The sequence below is a fragment of the Cupressus sempervirens genome, chromosome 3, assembly GCF_028749045.1.
Source record: "Cupressus sempervirens isolate cs-2001-9-10 chromosome 3, ASM2874904v1, whole genome shotgun sequence".
Taxonomy (NCBI): domain Eukaryota; kingdom Viridiplantae; phylum Streptophyta; class Pinopsida; order Cupressales; family Cupressaceae; genus Cupressus; species Cupressus sempervirens.
The window spans coordinates 640,213,992-640,219,303 of NC_143120.1; the positions used below are offsets into that span (position 1 = coordinate 640,213,992).

The following is a 5,312-nucleotide window of genomic DNA, read 5'->3' on the forward strand; positions in this document are numbered from 1 at the left end:
ATATGCTCACTTCTTCCCTATCACTACTACATACTCAGAAACTCAGGTGGTAGAGGTCTTCTTTAGGGAGATTTTTAGATTACACGGGTTACCTCAGAGCATTGTGAGTGACAGGGGCAGCCGCTTCATGAGTCACTTTTGGCAGGAGATATTTCAGTTGTCTAGCATTGAGCTTACACCTAGTACCAGTTATCACCCACAGATTGATGGTCAAACAAAGATTGTAAACAAATGGGTGGAAGGGTATTTGAGGAATTATGTGGCAGATCAACAGTGAGCTTGGGTTAGATGGATATATCTCTGTGAGTATTGTTACAATACTACATATCATATGAATATACAAATGACACCCATCATGGCACTTTACAGTTATGAGGCACCTATTTTCTTAGATTTTTTGTTGGGAGATAGTCGAGTACCTCATGCAGGTGAACTATTATAGGAAAGTAAGGATATAGTTGCTATTCTCAAAAACAACATTGCTAGAGCTCAGAACCAACAAAAATAGTATGTAGACAAGAAGAGGACTGAGTGTAGTTTTGAGGTAAATGATATGGTTTACCTCATGTTGTAGCCATATAAGCAGTCCACTCTCAAGAAGAGTGGCATAGAGAAACTCAAGCCACGCTATTATGGACCATTCAAGATCATCAAACGATTTGGTGAGGTGGCTTATGAGTTGGAGCTTCCCACAGATAGTTGAGTGCACAATGTGTTTCATGTATCATGCCTCAAAAAGGCATTGGGTCAGAATGTGATGCCTTCTACAGTATTACCTCCCTTGGATGATGAAGGGAAATTGATCTTAGTGCCAAAATTCATTCTGGATAGTAGAGAGAAGCAACTTCACAGGAGAGTAATCAAAGAGTATCTAGTTAAGTGGAAAGATTTACCTATTGAAGATGCTACTTGGGAGGGAGAAGTGATTTTGCAGCATCCAGCATTAAGATTGCTTGAGGCCAAGAAATTTTAGGAGGGGTGGACCTGTAATGTCCCATTTTTAAAAAAAAATTTGGGAGAAATTAATTATAAAGTTATTAATTAAAAATATATATATTACAAGGTAACTTTATAAATTAAATAAAAAAAAGCTTCTAGAGGTTTTTGGAAGAAGCGGAGAAAAATTAAAAAGGGAGGCTGACCTATCAAGGAAAAAAGAATAAATAGGCATTGAGGGCTCATTTTCTATCATCGAGACTTATTAATGATTTTTTCTTATGTGCGTTGTGGAGCCTAGTGTTTTTGCTAATAGTCACAATTGGCCATTGAGAATGAAAACTCTCAATTGGTACGCAATTTTGAGGGTGTGAGAGATCACCTGAATTATTGCAACTGTGGGAAGGATATTTCAGTCCTTCCATTTGTGCTTAATTGTAGATTTGGAGTTTCAGTTGGAGTTGCACTTTCATCATATCATCTTCAGTAGTCAGTCTCTAGTATTTGATCAATCCGGGTTCTTCTTTTCAATCTGTAGTTACAACAAGTTCTCAATTGTATACAACCAGTTAGAGTTTCTCTATAATGTGCTATGTCATAATGTTTTGGTGCTGAAATTTTTCATATCATTTGTAAAAACATTTGATTTTAATTGAATGAATACATTGGCACTATTATTTCTTTTATTTCAGCAGTATATTTTAGTAGTGTATTAAATTTAGGGTTTGTTTAGTGGCCTACTAGTACGGGTCATTACATTATTAACCCATAGACATATATACAATGTGTAATTTTTTTTTTTTTTTAAATTACTAATTTTAAAAATATTGAAATAGATATCTATGAAACAATATAGAAAATGAATTATAATCAAAGGGTGACAAATACTTATATCAATGATTAACAATGCATTGATTTATTTGTTGATTAAATATTATTTAGATACTCCCATTGTCTCAATCACTTTCTATCCATATCTCTTTCACTCTTATTATTCATTAGTATCTCTCTATATCTAAGTCTCCCTTATTATTTCCATCTATCTAGATCTATTTCATTTCCTTTTATTTTTTTTCTTTTTATCTCTTTCTCCCCCTTTGTCTTCCTATATATATATATATATATATATATATATATATATATATACACACATACACACACACACATCTCTTCTTTTTTCTTTCTTTCTCTTTAGTAATCTCTCCCCCTTTTTTCTCCTCCCTCCCTTACATACATATTTATTCATTTTTTCTTTTCTCACATCTCCCCCCCCACCTTTTATTTCACACACACACACACACAAATTAACCATTGTACCTCTTTTAATACATGTATTAATATTTTATTTTATTATTAAAAAACAATTATACTTTTCATACCAATAATACCATAAGAACTAAAAAGAGGTATCATTGCTTTATCCACATTAGTTAAAGTGTCTTTAATTTTATTATGATATCAAATTTCATAGATAATAAATGATAGAACATAACATCTAAAGTGGAAAGATCTCTCTTTTAAATTTTAGTATAAATAAGAAATGGGTATTCAGAGATGAAAGAAACGAACCTATGCCCCACGTAGGGGAATATTGTACTTCAAAAGATTGTGGAATGGTGAGATTAGTGGAAGCAAATAAGGAAGAATAATGCCCCACAAAGGCTAATAGTTGGAGTTGCAAAACTTTCTTGGCTCACACAATAAATCATTGAAGTATCATGACAGATAAGTGTGATACGTATTAGGCATGTTTATATTGCAACAGATGCAAGTGATGTGCAAGTGATGTTTCAGTTGAGCATCACAGATTGTCCATATTGTTTTAAAGATTTTAAGCCTTAATGTGAATGAACACTGGAGATAGAAAGAAGAAACACAACCTGTGAAAGTGGATATTTGTACCTCAGAATATTTGTGGCCTCATATGTCTAAATCGTTAAAGCATCACTTCAATTATGTGAGATATTCAACAGATCTAATCTGCTACGCTTTTCTTAGAGTGTTCACACTCTTAAAATCTGCAAAACATAGAGTTCTTTAGTGTTAGAATGTGCCTATATAAACCCACTTTATTCTTCTTAATGAGACAGAGTACATTAGTGAAAGAAAGAAAGAAATGGCGTGCTCCAAGTTATTGGGCATTGTGGATTTCATATGTTTATCTATTCCCATGGTGGCATCTTCTTAGAATGGAGAGTTCAATTTGAAGGTGAATCTAACGTGTAGATCTGAGGGAGATTTCAATGGTACTGAGCGATTACTTTCGGCTGTCGATCGAAGCAAGAAATGAATGAATGCGATCGAGGCATTTGTAAAGTAGCAGATAGCTAGGGAATTAGACTCTCAAATGCCTGTTCAAGCTAGGAACGGAGGATTCCTGATGAGCGTTGTGGTGGGGACACCCCCTGTGAGCTTCAAAGCGATTGTTGACACGAGGAGTGATCTTGTTTGGACCAAGTGCGAGCCCTGCGATGGCTGCTCCCAATCTATGCCAATCTTTGAGCCCTCCAAATCATCCTCTTACTCTCCTATTTCATGCACTGACTCTCTTCATGATGCTCTTGAGAGTTTCAAAATAGCATGCAGTCCAGATTGTACTTTTTGGTATAGCTATGGCGATGGCTCTCGTACAATTAGCGACCTGGCAAAGGAGTCATTTTCTGTTGGGAGCGGTAGCGACGGGATGTTTGCAGGCATTGTTTTCAGATGCGGCCATGATAACCAAGGTTTCTCAGACTCTGGCGGTCTTGTGGGGCTAGGAAGAGGTGATCTCTCGCTCATCTCTCAGTTGGGTTCCAAGGTAGATAAAAAATTCTCTTACTGTCTTGTCTCCATAACTGACTCTCCTTCACGAACAAGCCCTCTTATCTTTGGTGCCAGTGCTTCCTTGAACGGAGCCAAAATGGTAGCTTTTGTTAAGACCAGTGCGGGTTCTTCTTTCTGGTATATTCCTGTCACGAGAATTACTGTGAATGGCAACCCAGTAGATATTCCTGCTGGAACTTTTGATGCGCAACCAGATGGTGGAGGCATGATCATCGACTCTGGAACAACCATTACAATTCTAGTGGAGGCTGCGTACAACCCCGTGAAGGAAGCGATTCAGTCGGCCATTGATATGACTCCAATAGATGGCTCTTCCGCTGTGGGGCTGGATCTGTGTTACCATACATTGAGTGACATCATGTTGCCAACCGTAGTCTTCAATTTTGAAGGCAGGGTGGATTACGAGCTTCCAGGTGATAATCTTTTCGTCCGGGAATCCGATCTTATGTGCCTCGCCATGGGTGGCACCACAGGATCACTTTCCATCTTTGAAAACATACAACAGTAGAATTTCCACATACTTTACGACAATGAGCAAAACAATCTTTCCTTCATGCCCGCTAAATGTGATTCCCTTTGAACAATCAATGATCGCCCTCTTCTCCCTTCTCTTCGTCTATCTCTGCAACTTCCTCTGCTCAGTTTCTTCCAACGTCTATTATAGTATGTTCTATCATCTCCTCTCTTTTTTTTTGCACTGCCTCATATAATACATCATGTCTCTGCAACTTCCTCTGCTCAGTTTCTACCAAGGTCAATACTATACATTCTATCATCTATTATTTATGTTTTCTACACTGCCTCATATAATACATAATTTGATATCGTCGTCATTCTGTATTTTCCGCACATGTGAAGTTCACTAAAAGTGTAAACTAGAAAGAACAGAACAATAAAAAGAAGAAAAGTACAAACACATGATTCTATCATCATTCACCACAAATTGCGGCTATGTCCACATTATAGGGAAGATCCATTATTAATGTTAAAGACTAAACTTTACATCACATCTGTAGCTTCAGCTCTAGGAATACAATACATAATGATGAACCTCCAATACATATGTAGAGTCTCAAAAGAAATGAAGAGACATAAACAATTGGAGGGAAACAATACTAAAATGTAAACAATAAATAAAATACTATTGGGCTTCACATATACACCCAACAAAAGCCTCACTTGAAGTCCAACCGCTGTAATGTATGAGTCTTCCCTGAATTTTCCTACTATTATTTCTTTACAACACCAAGTGAAGCTCAGCAGAACTCGAACTTCCATCATGGAGCAACCTTTGTGAGTGCATCAACTAGATTCTTCTTAGTGTTAATCTTCAAAACCTGAAGTTTTCCCTCTTCAAGTTTACTTCAAATGAAATGATAACGCATTTCAATGTGCTTAGCCCTACTATGAAACATTGCATTTTTGGCTAAGTCAATGGCACTTTTACGATCACATTACAAGGTTGATCCTTGTTGAGGACAATCAAAATCACCAAATAAACATTGCAACCAAATCAACTCTTTTTCTCCTTCAGTAAGAGCAATGTACTC

The 5,312-nt window shown here is 36.6% G+C and overlaps 1 pseudogene; it reads left to right on the plus strand.

Moving 5' to 3' along the window:
* Window positions 1-3,283: 3,283 nt before the first annotated feature.
* LOC149568307 (aspartic proteinase nepenthesin-1 pseudogene) lies at window positions 3,284-4,270 on the plus strand (annotated as a pseudogene).
* The last annotated feature ends 1,042 nt before the right edge of the window (window positions 4,271-5,312 follow it).